We start from the raw sequence: 16664 nt of genomic DNA, 5'->3' as shown, positions 1-16664 counted from the left end.
TGGTGAGAGATTTTAACTTCCCCTATATTGACTGGAACTCACTTAGTGCTAGGAGCATGGATGGGGCAGAGATTGTAAGGAGCATCCAGGAGGGCTTCCTGAAACAGTATGTAGATACTCCAACTAGGAAAGGGGCCATACTGGACCTGGTATTGAGGAATGAGCCTGGCCAGGTGGTTGGTGTTTCAGTAGGGGAGCAGTTCGGGAACAGTGACCATAATTCAGTAAACTTTAAGGTACTGATGGATAAAGATAAGTGTAGTCTGCAAGTTAAGGTGCTAAATTGAGGGAAGGCTAATTATAACAATATTAGGCAGGAACTGAAGAATGTAGATTGGGGGTAAATGTTTGAGGGCAAATCAACATCTGGCATGTGGGAGGTTTTCAAGTGTAAGTTGATTCAGGACCAGCACATTCCTGTAAGGATGAAGGATAAGTATGGCAAGTTTTGGGAACCTTGGATAACAAGAGATATTGTGAGCCTAGTCAAAGAGAAAAAGGAAGCATTTGTTAAAGCAAGGAGGCTGGGAACACATGAAGCTAGTGTGGAATACAAGGAAATTAGAAAAAAACTTAAGCAAGGAGTAAGAAGGGCTCAAAGAGTTAATGAAAAAGCATTGGCCAGCAGGATTAAGGAAAATCCCAAGGCTTTTTATACATATATAAAAAGCAAGAGGGTAGCTGGAGAGAGGGTTGGCCCACTCAAGACAAGGGAGGGAATCTATGTGTGGAGCCAGAGGAAATGGATGAGGTATTAAATGGGTACTTCACTTCAGTATTCACCTAAGACAAGGAATTGGTGGATGATGAGTCTGGAAAGGAAGTGTAGATAGTTTGAGTAATGTTGAGATCAAAAAGGAGGAGGTATTGGGGTCTTGAGAAACATTAAGGTAGACAGGGCCTGATGGGATATACTCCAGAATACTGAGGAGGAAATTGCTGGGGCCTTGAGAAAAATTTTTGTATCTTCACTGGCTACTGGGGATGTCCCAGAGGATTGAAGAATAGCCAATGTTGTTCCTTTGCTTAAGGAAGGTAGCAAGAAGAATCCAGGTAATTAAAGGCTGGTGAGCCTTACATTAGTGGTAGGAAGATTATTGGAGAGGATTCTTTGAGACAGGATTTATTCCCACTTGGAAATAAGTGGACGTATTAGTGAGAAGCAATATGGTTTTGTGAAGGGAAGTTGTGTCTCACAAACTTGATCAAGTTTTTCGAGGAAGTGACGAAAATGATTGATGAGGGTAGGCAGTGGATGTTGTCTACATGGACTTCAGTAAGGCCTTTGACAAGGTCCCTCATGGCAAATTGGTATAGAAGGTGAAGTCACATGGGATCAGAAGTGAGCTGGCAAGGTGGATACAAAACTGGCTTGGTCAAAGAAGACAGAAGGTAGCAGTGGAAGGATGTATTTCTGAATGGAGGGCTGTGACAAGTGGTGTTCCTCAGGGATCAGTGCTGGGATCTTTGCTGTTTGTAATATATATAAGTGATTTGGAAGAAAATGTAACTGGATTGATTAGTAAGTTTGCGGATGACACAAAGGTTGGTGGATTTGCAGATGGCAATGAGGACCATCAGATGATACAGCAGGATATAGATCAGCCGGAGACTTAGGCGGAGAGATGGCAGATGGAGTTTCATCTCTGGACAAATGTGAGGTAATGCATTTTGGAAAGTCTAATACAGATAGGAAATGTATAGTGAATGGCAGAACCCTTAAGAGCATTGATTTGCAAAGGGATCTGGGTGTACAGGTGCACAGGTCACTGAAAATGGCAATGGAGGTGGAGAAGGTTAGTCAAGAAGGCATACGATATGCTTGCCTTCATCGGCCGGGGTACTGAGTTTAAAAATTGGTAAGTCATGTTGCAGCTTTATAGAAGCTCAGTTAGGCCGCACTTGGAATATAGTATTCAATTCTGGTTGCCACACCACCAGAAGGATGTGGAGGCTTTGGAGAGGGTACAGAAAAGATTTACCAGGATGTTGCTTGGTATGGAGGGCATTAGCTATGAGCAGATGTTGGAGAAATTTGGTTTGTTCTCTTTGGATTGACGGAGGCTGAGGGGACACCAAATATAAGTCTACAAGATTATGAGAGACATGGACAGGTTGGATAATCAGAAGCTTTTTCCCAGGGTGGAAGAGTCAATTACTAGGGGGCATAAGTTTAAGGTGCGAGTGGCAAAGTTTAAACGAGATGCATGAGGCAGATTTTTTTACACAGAGAGTAGTGGGTGCCTGGAACTTGTTGCTGGGAGAGGTAGTGGAAGCTGATACGGTGGTGACTTTTAAGGGTCATCTTGACAAGTACATGAATAGGAGGGAAAGATAGAGGATTTTAGTTAAGTCGGGCAGCATGGTCAGTGCAGGCTTGGAGGGCCAAAGGACCTGTTCCTGTGCTGTAATTTTCTTTGTTCTTTTGAGGAACGAGAGGATTAGGATGGCAATTCTAGAGTTTCGGGCGTTTGCCAGCTGAAGGTACAGCCAATGGTGGAGAGCTCATGGTTTCTCCTTTTAAGGAGAGGAGCGATGGTGGTAGATTTGAAGGAGAGAGAAACTGTAACTGAAGAAGGAGAATCATTATCAGTGATAGTTAAACATGACTAAATCCAGAGGATTGAAACGAATCAGCATGTCTGGAATAGACAGAGAAGGCAGAAAGGAAATGGCATTGCCATTTGCGTCAGAGACACACGGGATGTAAAATAAATTGCTCATGCTGGAGGCAAATAGCAATAAAATGAATTACTTTAGCTAGTCATCTCAAATGATAAGAAATCCATATGACATTAGGGGCCTGCTGCAGCAATACAATTTGTTTTATGGAGAAGTAACAAGACAATGTGAGAATAAGAAGATTTCTTTCATTGAGAGGCATCAATCCACCTAAACTAAATGTGGAACAGCTAAAAAGTTTAGAGTCAGAGTTGGTAGATGATGTGCACGACAGTATCTCATTCCAATGCATGAGAGACATTGTTCATCTGGACTGGAATTCCAAAATGACCCAGTAAATGCATTATTGAAGACAGGGCACCTTTTTAAGAAGTTTGATCTTCAGATCCTTGACGGTATTAACAAGGCTGGCAGGTATTTTAGGTTGCAGAGGCTTGGGTTGTTTTTGTTGGAGCAGAGAAGACTGAGGGGGTGACCTGATTGAGATGTACAAGATTATGAGAGAGATGGACAGAGTGGGTAGGGAGCAGCAGTTCCCCTTCGTTGAAGGGTCAGTCACAAGAGGACATAGGTTCAAGGTAAGGGGTAGGAAGTCTGGGGGGATGTGAGGAAAAACATTTTTACCCAGAGGGTGGTGATGGTCTGAAATGCTCTGCCTGGGAGGATGGTAAAGGCGGGATGCCTCACATCCTTTGAAATGTATCTGGATGAGCACTTGGCACATCATAACATTCAAGGCTATAGGCCAAGTGCTGGCAGATGGGATTAGTTCAGGTGTTTCCAATATGTTGGTGCAGACTTGATGGGCTGAAGGGTTTCTTCTGCGCTATATGATTCTATTATTCTATTTTCCATTCCTACGCACCCTGATTTGATGAAACTGGGTGGCTTGCTAGCAATGTCCCCATTCATTTATTTTGTGTGGTGTATGGCTGATTTGTTTAAATGTGCAGGCCCGAATATTGTTTTGCAGGGCTGCACATGTGTCATAACTGAAAGAGGTCAACTTGTGCATGGCCTGCGTGTGAAATTTTAGGTTCTTTGTTTGGCCGCTTCAGAGGGCAGTTGAGGATAAAACATATTAATATGAAATTGAACTTACAGACGGTGTGAGGCAGGCTCAGAACTGCAAGTTTTCTTCCCTACACAAAATCAGTGAACCAGTTATAATAAATCCAGTAGCTGCCAATAGACTCAATTTTTAATAACACCAGCTTTTTAGTTTGAGATTTTAAAGTTTCAACTGCTGGTTTGGAATATGAATTATCAGGAGTAGGCCATTCGGCCTATCGAGCCTGCTCCACCATTTGATAAGATCATACTTTTTTAATTCATTTGTGGGGCATGGGTGTCACTTGTCTGGCATTTATCACTCATCCCTAGTTGCCCTCGAACCAAGTGGCTATCCAAGGCATTTTAGAGAGCAGTTGAGAGTCAACCACATTGCTGTGGATCTGGAGTCACATGTAGGCCAGACCAGGTAAGGACAGCAGATTTCCTTTCCTGAAGGACATTAGTGAACCGAAAATTGATATTGGTTTCATGGTCATCAGTAAATTCTCAATTCCAGATATTTTTTATCGATTTCAAATTCCACCGACTGCCATGGCAGGATTCCAACCCGGGTCCTCAGAACATTAGCTGAGTTTCTGGATTAATAATCTAGCGATAATACCACTAGGCCATTGCCTCCCCTGATCTGATTGTGGCTTCACCTCTTTCTTTACTTTGCTATCTCCCCTTTTGTGAATCAAGGATCCATCTAACTTGGCCTTAAAAATATTCAGCGATCAACCTCCATTGCTGTCTGCAGAAGAGAATCCCATAAACTAACAATCTTCTGAGGGAAACAAAATCTTCTAATCTCCATCTGAAATTGGAGATCCCTTATTTTTAAACTCTGCCTTCTCGTCTCTCCCGTAAGAGGAAACATCCTCTCAGCACCTCATTCTCAGTTTGTTACTGTAATGAAAGTTGTTATTGCCACTAGAGTTTCTATTATTCAGGGCAGCATTTTTCATCCTCTTCTCCTAATAGAGAAAAAAAAACCTACTAACTTTGGATTCATCATTGAGTGTAGCAATGGCACAAAAAGACAGTTGATTACTTGGTTACAACAGCAGTTCCATGTCATGCTGTAGACCACTCAGGCATATTATGCTGAATTAAAACTGCATTATAAAAAATCAGGTTCTGCTTGTTTGCAAGTAAGCATGGCAGACTGAATCAAATAAATGATGCTGTTTTGTACGTAACACCTCACAGGTCACTAATAGAATGTCACACTGACATAGAAACTATACACAGGTGAGCTCAATATAAAGCTGAAGCTTACAGCCTGATACTTTTCAGTCTCACTCTATTGTGTTCTTTTAGCAGCCCCATGACCTGCTGAGAGAGGCAGAATCTTTCCAGTTATTATTAGATACATACACGTGAACATTTCTGTGAGGATGGGTTTATGCTTGGCCTTGAAACTTCTACTGATGCTTGAATAGTCTATACGGCTGCATCTTGTCAAAACTCTTCACATGCAAAAATGAAGATTGCTGGGGTCTGTGGAACCCACCCGGTGGTACTCACTGTTCTCATAACAGCAGGGATGAAAATTGGGATAAAATGCTCGACAGTGCTTTACAATATTCGGTATGGTGGCATAGTGGTTAGCACTGCTACCTCAGAGCGCCAGGGACCAGGGATCAATTCCCAGCTTAGATCACTGTCTATATGGAATTCGCATGTTCTCCCCGTATCTGCATGGGTTTCCTCCAGATGTTCCATTTTCCTCCCATAATCTAAAGATGTGCAGGTTATGTGGATTAGCCATGGTAAATTGCTCTTTAGTGTCAGGGGAATTAGCTTTGGTAAATGCCTGGGGTTATGGGGGGATAGGGCTTGGGTGGGATTGTGGTTGGCGCAGACTCGATGGGCTGAATAGTCTCCTTCTGCACTGTAGGATTCTATGATTCTATAATATAAGCTTCAGTCGATTAATTACATGTTTCTTTTCCAGCCAAAGATCTTGTAAAAATTGGGGACCGCAAGAATTTTAAAGGGGGTCTGGGCTTTGTATCAAAAATTGAGACGTTGGGCAGCTTTCTAAGAGTGAGGTGCAGAACTATTGATTCTAAGCAGCGGTTTTTTTTTGGGGGGGGTGGAAGTAGCGAGTGAAGGCTTTCACGTTCATATCCCCTGACCAAAACCCCAACTGTTGCTAAAATCCTACTTAAACAGACACAATGCTGCTCTCTTTTTCTGCACACTGCAAATTTGAGATAACGATGACACACCAGTATTAAACCTAGGTGTCATCATTTATTTATCAGCCCTCTTCAACCAATTGTTCCAACTTCAACAAGGCAGGTTAAGTTCAATAAATGAAACATTGAACAAATGACTTTCCAATAGTTCAGTGTGAAAGAACAATGTCCATCTAAATTATTATTAGAATGTCTGTAAGTTAAATAATTGTCTTATAGACAGATGCGTACAGTACAACATACTGTACAAAATGTGATACATGTTCAGATCAATTTAAAGTACAATTCCATGGACTAGCTTCGGATTCGTACGTGTGCAGGTAAGTTGGCACTTGTAATTTACATTATTCTGAGGTGGGGTGGCGGGGTGGGGAGAGTGATTGCTACTGTAGCGATAAACCAAGATAATGCTATGCAGCAGTCAGACACAAGAACTAGAAATCCTTTTCCTTACCAAATTAAAGAACGCTTCAGCGAATTGAAATGATCAAGGAGTCACACCATCTGAGTTTAGTTGTGTCGAAGTCAACTGAGATAAGCCCACCAACCTTTTGTGCGCCTTATTTCTGGGAACTGATACTCCCAGTCAGAGTGCACAGGGGCACTCAATGATTCCTCATTGGTGTATTGCATCGACACTCAGACACTAGCTCATTGCCAAATAAGTAAGGATAGAGGTGCTAAATGGACAGATCTATTTGCATCTCATGGAATGTACAGACTGCAGCAGTGGTGCAAGCTTTAAAAACAAAGATATCCTAACAGATAAAGTTAGAGAGAGTTCCATCCCTTGTAAATGAATCGCAGTTTATTACAGAGCTAGCTAACAGAATAGTGGGGATTTCAAAACAGAGGTATCAGCCATTGCATAACATCACATTGTGTGCTTAGTCCGCAGAATTGTTTAAAATGTCTGGGTTTGTCACAGAGTAAGCATTCAGTTCCCCCTGCTGGAGACTCTTTGCAGTGACATTGGCCAGAATCTGACCACTGTTCCTGCTGGTGTGATTTTCCCACCCCACCACAGTGAACGCAGATTTGGCTGGCCATCAAATTCTCTGACCTCGCTGCAGTGGCAGTTGGCGTGAACGGCAGGTAAGAAAGCGCCCTTTGTCTTTTGGAACATGGATGGAAGGGTTCTCCTTGCCCATAATGGAAAACAAGGTGGTGGCAGGTGAGTTGAATTTCATCAGTCTTCACTATATTCCAAAAAGGTCTTAAAGGAAGTGGCTAGTGAAATTGTTGATTCATTGGCTTTAATATTCCAAAACTCACTAGATTTGGGAGAAGTCCCGTTAGGTTGGAAAAAAAGCAAATATTATTCAAAAAGGGAGGGAGATAGAAAGTGGGAAACTACAAGCCAGTTAGCTTAACATCTGTTGTAGAGAAATGTAAGAATCTATTGTTGAAGAAGTTATAGCATGGCAACTGTGTCCACTTCAGAGCATAACTTAGTGATGGGATCTACACACGGTGAGATGCTGGGCATGAATGGCCTGCAGTCACGGACGGGGCAAGGGGGAACAAGCATCAGCCTGCTGGAGGAGGAGGACATATACAAGTTCTGTTGCAGAGGACTCCCCTGAGGGCTTTTGACAGGTTACTGTAAAAAGCTGATGGATATCCACTTTGAAATGCATGGTGCATTGGCTAGTCTGTCAGAAAGCCAGTGACCATTGTCAAGGAGCATGGACAAACTCAGCACCAACTTTGCACTGAGCTTGGTGCCCACCATCTCTGTTGTGGAAAAGATGGCCAACTCCATTCACGCATTGTGGACCCATTCATGGTCCTTGTCTAATGGCTGGTGTCATCTTTTCCACTGCAGCACAAGCAGAAGCCCCTAGACAGTGCTTAGACTACTGCCACATGCTTGTCAATACTAGTGCGCAAAGGGGCTTTCAAAGTCTGACAAACACACCCCCACAGATTACCAGGATTGCTGAGCCACCACCCAAGGGAAATGGCAGTGCCTCTGTAGAGCAGAAACCTACTCCCTCAACATTCGTTCTTCAACCATTGCCACTTGTTCATAGAACCCTACAGTGCAGAAAGAGGCCCTTCGGCCCATCGAGTCTGCACTGAACACAATCCCACCCAGGCCCTACCTCCATTTATTATACCTACTAATCCCTCTAACCTATACATCCCTGGACACTAAGGGGCAATTTCTTAACATGGCCAATCAACCTAACCCGCACATCTTTGGACTGTAGGCGGAAACCGGAGTACCCGGAGGAAACCCATGCAGACACAAGGAGAATGTGCAAACTCCACACAGACAGTGACCCGAGCTAGGAATCGAACCCAAGACCCTGGAGCTGTGAAGCAGCAGTGCTAACCACTGTGCTACCATCCTGCCCACTTTGCCAGTGCCCTCCCTATTGTTGGCTCAACAGTGAACCTAGACTGCTTCTGCTGCCCACATTAAGATGTCAAGTCTTCTTGGCCGAGCGCTGCATGGGATTGTTCTGCAAGGCTATCCTCCAACTACTCCATTGAAAGCCAGCAGCTTTCCACTAGTCATGTTGTAGCACTGGGATAGCACTGCAAAGGCACACGGAAGTCTAAAGGATTTATGAATGGAACATTGTGGTAGTTGTTATGTCAGCATTATGGCCAAGATCTTCCCTATTAATGGGAAGGGACTGTTGTTGAATGGGGAATTTTTTTTCATACTCATTGGGTTAGTGAACTAGATGGTCATCATTAAACTTTTAATTTCAGATTTTTATCAAATTCGAATTCCGCCATCTCTTTTTTATTCATTTGTGGGACATAGGCATCACTGGCTGGCCAGCATTTATTGTCCATTCCTAGTTGTCCTTTGAAGGCAGTTGAAAGTCAAACACAGTACTGTAGCTCTGGAGTTGCATGTAGGCCAGACCAAGTAAGGGTGACAGATTTCCTCCAGGAAAGGACAATAGTGAACCAATTGGCTTTTTCTGACAATTGACAAGTGTTTCATGGTCATCACTGAATTCTTAATCCCGTATTTTTTTTATTGAATTCACATTCCACTATCTGTAGTGGCGGGATTTGAACACAGGCCCCCAGAACTTTGGCTGAGTTTCTGAATTAATAGTCTAGCAATAATGCCACTAGGTCTTCATCTCCCCTTCTGCGGTGGGATACGAACCCAGGTCACTAAAACATTACCCTAGGTTTTTGGATTACCAGCCCGGTGACAATACCACTACGCTACTGCCTCCCATCTGTTGGGGTTTGCCATTCATGGACAACTTAAATGCTTCAACAAAGAGAAAGCTAAATTCCAAAGAAAGGCCTTACATTTCAGCAGGAGATTGTTGGAGTATCAATGGTATTAGCCTCTTATGCAATTTCTCTACGTTTGCAACTTATTTTCCTGCCAAAAAGCGGCACACCTTTGGAAATTCCAGCTGACCAGAGTAAATATTGAAATGTTGCACAATAAAATGATAAAAAAAAGTAGTTAAAGCTCTACTGTTGGTAATTAGGGTGTGACCTTTACATGTTGTTTTAGACAGTTATTGTTGATAATCCCACAGTTTATTGCAATTCCTGGACCAGCAGGTAAAAGTTACATCACAATGATTTAATGTAGTTTCAGGCTTCAACGAGCTGAATGATAATTTGGAACCAAGCATCACTTTTCAGTACAATATCTTCCTCCAAGTTTCCCCTACTGCTCTCTCAACTCTAACAGAGAGTTTTCATCGAGTAGGCAGCCAATCACAAGGTTATAGATTGTAATAACTCCAGGAGTCAGCTGTAAAGGAGCAGTGCTTTATTGCACAAACTAAAGGAAAGCAAAACCAAAAACCTGTGGTGAACACAACATGTCCAAGCTGGGTTGATAGAATAATGGACCCTCTCAGAGGTCTGGTTTATAAAGGGTTCAATTTGCAAGCTGCACCTGGTCAGGTCCATCAGGGAACTTATATTTAACGTGTCCTACGGAGAGGTCAATCAGTGATTCTCCATGCAAGTCCTGGAGGTTACACACAAATATGAATCTGATCAAAGGAGTGTTATGCTTTCTAGGATCATATTACGTACTATAATGCATTTTACAACAGGATTTCTTCTTTACATATGATGAATTACTTTCAAAGGGCAGTGTTATGCAGGTCAATGCAGCAGCTACCGTATACAAATAACATCTCATTGACATGAAAGGAATGGTCAGTTGACTATTTTCGATAATTTTAACTGAGGGAGTTCAATGTACTCTTCACAAAGTGCTTTGAATCTTTGATGTTCACTTGAGTCACAGGAACAAGCAAGGTCTCTGGATCCTCTTTTCTCCGGGTTTCTGCTGAAGTTATTAGAAATGAGCGAGAGAATCCCTGTGAGACTTCACCACCTATATTTCTGGTGCCTAATCTTCAAAAGCAGAGGAGCTGCTCTTGTTGCCCCTAGTAGGAAAACAACTACCTACCCTGGGTTCAAAGAAATACTCTTCACTTAGAGTTTTAATCTGAAATGAGACTGAGATGTATATTTCTGAAAAGAATGCTTGCAGAGGTTTGTAGAGGAGTGCTCCACATGTTACTTCTAGAAACCATATAGAGTAAGAACATTATTCATAATCATGGAGATAAATTGGTGTGTGATTCAGTAAGAGTGTACATAATTAAATTTAATGAGTTACAGTGAACATGAATTGAACCTTGCAAAGAACGCTCAGAAGAATAAATTCATTTTTCAGTAGCAAAGGGAATATCGCACTCATTTCTAGATAAAGTTGAATCACCTGTAACTGCCCCAAATATCTCTTCAAACTGCAGAGGTTTTGATATGAAATTAGTTTTTCCAGGAAACAGCTAGAAAATTAATTTAACAAAATGCAGCTTGTGGTGGGCATCTCTGCTAAACAGAGGTGGAGAACAAGCTTGATTCACGTCTTAGTTTATCCATGTCATTCAGGTTATGTACATCCAAATCCCACTAATGCACAGGTTGTATTCATTCCAGTATAAATAAATTGTGAGTAGAACTTATTTACTACCTCATTTGTCAGCAAACAACAAAACATCCTGGAGGAGACTCTCCCATCCTGCTGTGCTGATATTTTCACGCAGTGGGCCTGGAACCTCTAATGGCAGCCGATTCACACGATTCTCGTTGGATGTCTGGACCTGAGTGTGCTGCCCCCAATGCCGACTGTCTGGCATCATCAGCTCCACGCTGGAACTTGGCACAGAGCTGCATAATGTATGCAGTGCCTAATTATAATATAATTTCAATGCCATTAGTGGGCCCGGGTCTGAAATCTTTGGGCCCGCTAGCATCTTTGGGCAGGCTGTGGGGGGGCGGGGTGGGGGGGTGTGGTGGTGGTTGCATGGCGGTGGGGGTTGTGGGGCTGGTGAGTGATTGAGCTGGTCAGCAATTGGGAGGCTGACAGTACGGGGCCACTACACATATGCCAATCTCAGCCCTGACAGATAGGCACGTGCACAATGGCCCACTCAGCACTATGCTGCCAGCCTCTCCAGTGGGAAAAGGCCCTGCCCACTGATTTTTAAAGTGAATCATGCAATAGCACCCAGCAGTGCACAGAGTGTGGGAGATTCAATTTTAAACTTCAGTTGAAAAAAAGTGTGATTTACTCCAGCTTTCATGTGAATTCAACACAGAATTTTTTGGGGAGAATCGCCCCCTCCCCACAATTGTAAGTAATGTCTCTCCGCCAGGATTGAAAATAGGCATCTCCTGTTATTTCCACTGTGAGGTTCACCAGGTTCCCATACCTCGTTCGTTGGAAGTGGCCAGCATGTAAATTTGTTGTTGCCACCTCAGTACCATAATTGTGGTGTAGAGTCCAGCATCCATTGGACTTCTGGCTACCTCTGGGGTCTACGGGGGGTTGTGTTAATAGCACGTGGAGCTCTTAAAGGTAGCCTGTCCATCTTAAAGAGAAGTTGCACTGACTCACTTTGCTGCAATTTAAATCATGGGAAACTGAAGGGCAGCCGCCATTACTTTATGTGAGCAGGTCACCTACCCCCATTCCACCCCTGCGAGGAGGCAGCCCTGGTCTCACCACAAGCAGCCCCCAAAACACTTCAGACTTCGCAAATGCAGAAGTTCTTCAGAATTACCTGGGAGTCTGAGCCTTTACATCAATCTGGTGAAAGGCACAACTTTCATCTCGATGTTTGTTCATTGCAAAGTGTTGCACAAATTCATTCAGTGGAGCTGTGTGGGCCAAAGTCGGAAGTCTGGTAATACATTAGCCAGTGGGGTTGAGTGATGTCAGGAGAGTGTCAATTCAGTAATTTCTGGCGCACACGGGTGGTAGCCACATGGTGATCATTCTCGAGAGAGCGCAGTGCATGGGCCATGTGGAAGCAGCTGTAGACAAAGCCGCACCTCCAGGAGGGGGGTGAAGCTTATGTAATCTTTGACCACACTATGGAAAAAAAATTTACTGCTCCACTTAGATTTATTAGGGAAGCTGATATTCATAGACAATACACACAATGATGTCAAGGCTGCAGGGTGCTCCATGTCATAATTGCTGAGCTAAGTTCAGGGTGGTTCGTAACTGAGGCTTCTTTCTTATTATTATCTGACAATTATTATCTCCTCAGTGACTGGTTCAGTATTCAGTGAATGTTACCAACCTGGAGCTCATCACTCCACAGATTTTGGTTCAGTGAGTGTAAGTTTCATTATAGCTCTCACTTCAGAACAGAAGCTTTCTTCTCTCCTTAAATACACTGGTAGGACACACAGAAACAGCTAGCTATACCTACCAGCGGGTCACAACTTCGCAAAGGACAAAAACTTCTCATGACTCTTCTGCTGCCATGAGTAAGCCTTGAATGTCAAAGCTGGTTTGTTTTGGGTCATTTTGTCGAATTCTGTGGCTCTGTTATTATCGTTCTGGGCATTAGCTGATGTTGGCCTTGGTTAGGATCAATAGTACTGCTGAAGGCAAGGCTGTTGGTAAACTTTAACTTTCATTAAACACTCTCCTGACTATATACAGGACAAGGCCTCGCACTAGGCTTCACATCTCTCTATTGTCATGTGATGTGACATTAATGATGATGTATATTGTCTATTTACTTATTTAACAACAACCCTTTACACTACAGTGGTTAGTGGATTCAGGACAACCAGAATTAGTTACAAAATGAAATCATTCTTTAATAAGCTTTTTTCTGGTTTCCTGGTACCATTCCTGACAACAGATATGAGAGAATGAGAACATGCTGGGCATGACTATCGATATTTCACAGAATCATAGAATCTCTACAAATGGAGGCCATTTGGCCCATTGAATCTTCAATGACCACAGTCCCGTCCAGGTCCTATTTACCCTGCTAATCCCCAGACACTAGGGTCAATTTTGCATGGCCAATCAACATAACTCGCACATCTTTGGACTGTGGGAGGAAACTGGAGCACCCGGAGGAAACTCATGCAGACACAGGGAGAAAGTGCAAACTCCGCACAGATAGTCACCAGAGGTCAGAATTGAATCCAGGTCCTTGGCACTGTGAGGCAGCAGTGCTAACTACTGTGCCACCGTGCCACCCTTCCTAATTTGCAATTAGGAAGTGCAAAGTGTATCTACTGATTCTCATACGGAATGAATATAAGCAGTCTACAGGATGTAGATTGTTCAATTTGAAGTTATGGACTGAAGTGATAGTAGTCCTGAGTCTCTGTGGTGACCAACTGAGCCACTTAAATGCCCAAATATGGGCCACTTGCTGCCCCTACCAGCATTTTGCAACATCAGGAGGGCCGACCCCCATGTGAGATGATTGCGGCATAAACACTGATGACAGTCAGTGCATTCTTGAGGAGAGGCCCACCTTAATGGCCGCTCCATGGCCTGTGGAGATCTTGGTGGCAATGTAGTTAAGGCACAGTTACAGAATATGATTTGCAACCTCAATTTCAACCATCCCTTCACCAAAGCATCATTTCACTGTTCTCTTCCATTATTAGTGACCCCCTTAACCAGAATGTCATGCGAAGAGTTATTTGTACAGCTATTATTTTTAAGGAGCGACAGTGTGTTGGTGACTCTAATGATCAAAGAAGCAAAAGGATAGTGAGTGGTCTGCAGTGATGAGAGAGGTAAAACTTGGTGCCATTGTCCCTTCCCTCCACAGGGACGCAAAACATTTTTCTGCAGTTTCCTCCAATGAGACTCCACCTGTCTTCTCCTCCTTTGCTGTATCTTATCGAAGATCTTTTGAATGTCTGTTTGATGGAAATTGATTGCTGCTTCTTTGCAATGTCCCGCTCCTTTCTCTGGGTGTCCTCTGGGTGTCTGAGTGTTTGAAAAATGACATGCATTCACACATGAGCTATCCATTACAGCAAGGTGACAGTTAGCCTACTGTGTTACATGTCCTTACTCTCTCTGACCTCGCCCGCGGATGAGATTCTCCAGTGCCACTGTTGTGAATGGAGATTTGGCTGAGTGCAAAATTGTCCGTTCTTACTGGTAGTGGAGCAGGACAAACAAGATCAGAGACTTCCAGCCCTTTCTTAAACTAACACACCGCAAGATTTCAATTTTTTTAACAAACCAACTTTACTGTATGTAAAAGGTAAAGAAAACAAGCACTATTAACAATATGACTCATAATGCATATGTTCTGCACTCAAGCTTATTTCTTATTTCCCTCAAAAATCCTCTTTATAAGATACATCAATTTAAAAGTTATTTACTTCCATAGAAGTGCCGCACATAAGTATGCCAATGTACTCCGGAGAATTCTTCTCAGCTCCAGCTAATCTCAGGGATTTTTCTATTTTATCTGTTAATATACACATTTTTATGAAAACAACTCAACTGCATGCCAAAAACAACTCTCCTCAACAAGCAAAAATCCTCTCCATTCTGTTTGCATTGATGATTCTATGACACCTGTCTAGGAATTTCATTAAAATCAAGATATTTCTGACATGTTAAATTATTTCACATTCGATTAAGAAGAAATCAATAGACACACAGCTGAGCAACACTGTCACACTATAGTTATTGTGATTGCAACAAACATATTCCTAAAGTCATATGTCTTCCTTTTCAAAAGTGACAAATGTTATTGGCACCAGCTCAACAAATGAAATAATTTATTTCTCTTCCACCTTGTGGCAGTACGCCTTTTAGTTTTAGTAAATAAAACCCAATCCATTTGTTGTGTAATCAAACTGGGGCAGTAGTTGGGGAGAAAATCTTAGTAGTTAGAGAAATTTTAAATAATTAAGGACTTAAGGCATTCATCAAACCACTGTCACTGACAGGGTGGCACAGTGGTTAGCACTATTGCCTCACAGTACCAAGGACCTGGGTTTGACTCCTGGCTTGGTTCACTGTCTATGTGGAGTTTGCACATTCTCCCCATGTCTGCGTGGGTTTCCTCCGGGCGCTCCAGTTTCTTCCCACATTCTGAAAGATGCATTGGTTAGGTGCATTGACCTGAACAGGCACCAGACTGTGGCAACTAGACGAATTTCACAGTAACTTCATTGCAGTGTTAATGTAAGCCTTACTTGTGACTAATACATAAGCTTTAACTTATAACTTTTTTTTGGTGAATGACTTCAGACCAGACTAACAATTTAACGGGGAAACTGCCTGCACAAAGGCATAAAAGAATGAGATTTGAACCAGTATTTCTAATTTGAACATTTTGAAATGTATTAACTGTATTTTATAAAAGTAATTGTGTACTTTAGTAGAGCCAGCTGCTGTGAGGGGTGGTGAGATGAAGCTTTAGCAGACAGAACCATATTCTTCAGAAACAATGAACTCTCAGAATGTGTTAAGTTCTTATCAGTGAAAGTTGCTAGCAATAATGTTCTTAGGGCTACTTATGAATTGAGTTTTTCACACTATTCAGATAAGATAGGTCCTTTCTCAGATGTGAGAATGTTCACCTGTCTTGTTTGGCTGGTGATGTAGCAAGAGTTGTTGGGAACCCTAACTTTGACCTTTGTAGCTAAGCATCAGGGGTTACTTGGCAACAGAGGAAGAAGCATCAGCAATAGAAGGAAGATGCATCCGGATTCTATGGACCAGTGAAATCCCATGATGTCAGAGGGTAGAATGCAATTGGCTAAAGTATGTGGCAGGTGTTAACGATTGACTTATATTGAAAATGATTCAATCACAAATAATGAAAGGCAGGAAGATTTGACATGAAAAATGTATAATTGATCAATCCATGCATTGTAACCTCAGAGTGGTATTGGAATGCTTAAAGCCTTCTCTTGTACTAAAGAATTGGATTGCCCAATGCTCATTTCACCCATCGTTCATTGGTCAATAAAGATACGTCTTTAACTGGGACAATGGCTTTTGTGAGTTGTTGTATTGGCTGAAGTTTTGGTGATTCCTAGCCTCCAGAAACCCCGCAATAAGCAGTCAATTCCTATTCATTGCTGTTTTGTAAAATATATCACAGCAAACAATCTATATATAATTACAATTATTAAAGCCATGCCATGTGGAAATTTTAATAAAGTTTATCTATTTGGTACATTTTGAGAATACTTAGGCATTGTTTGTTTTCCAGTTTTCCTTGCTGATTTTCACCCCACCATCCTTGGCTCTTTCTTTCTGAAAATCATGATTTTTTATTGGGATCCAGTCATCTCATCAGAGCAACCAGTATCCATTTTGAGTCTCGTCCTTGTGCTGCTCTCTGTTATTTGACTGAAGGCAGCAACATCCTGGATAAAACAGGGGTCAATGAATGATAAGCA

The 16664-nt window shown here is 42.4% G+C and overlaps 1 protein-coding gene across 2 annotated transcripts in view; it reads right to left on the bottom strand.

Moving 5' to 3' along the window:
- mettl22 (methyltransferase 22, Kin17 lysine) overlaps window positions 1-6490 on the bottom strand; it is a 65802-nt gene extending 59312 nt beyond the window's left edge. For both annotated transcript variants that reach the window (XM_080206643.1, XM_080206644.1), the window contains exon 1: window positions 6397-6490. The gene's annotated coding sequence lies outside the window, so the exon portion shown is untranslated. The remainder of the gene's footprint in view (window positions 1-6396) is intronic.
- Between the last annotated feature and the right edge of the window lie 10174 nt (window positions 6491-16664).

This window comes from Carcharhinus amblyrhynchos, chromosome 18 (genome assembly GCF_965287045.1).
Source record: "Carcharhinus amblyrhynchos chromosome 18, sCarAmb.v2.hapA, whole genome shotgun sequence".
Classification (NCBI taxonomy): Eukaryota; Metazoa; Chordata; class Chondrichthyes; order Carcharhiniformes; family Carcharhinidae; genus Carcharhinus; species Carcharhinus amblyrhynchos.
Note: the sequence above shows the minus strand (reverse complement) of the source record. Positions and strands in the feature narration are given on the sequence as shown.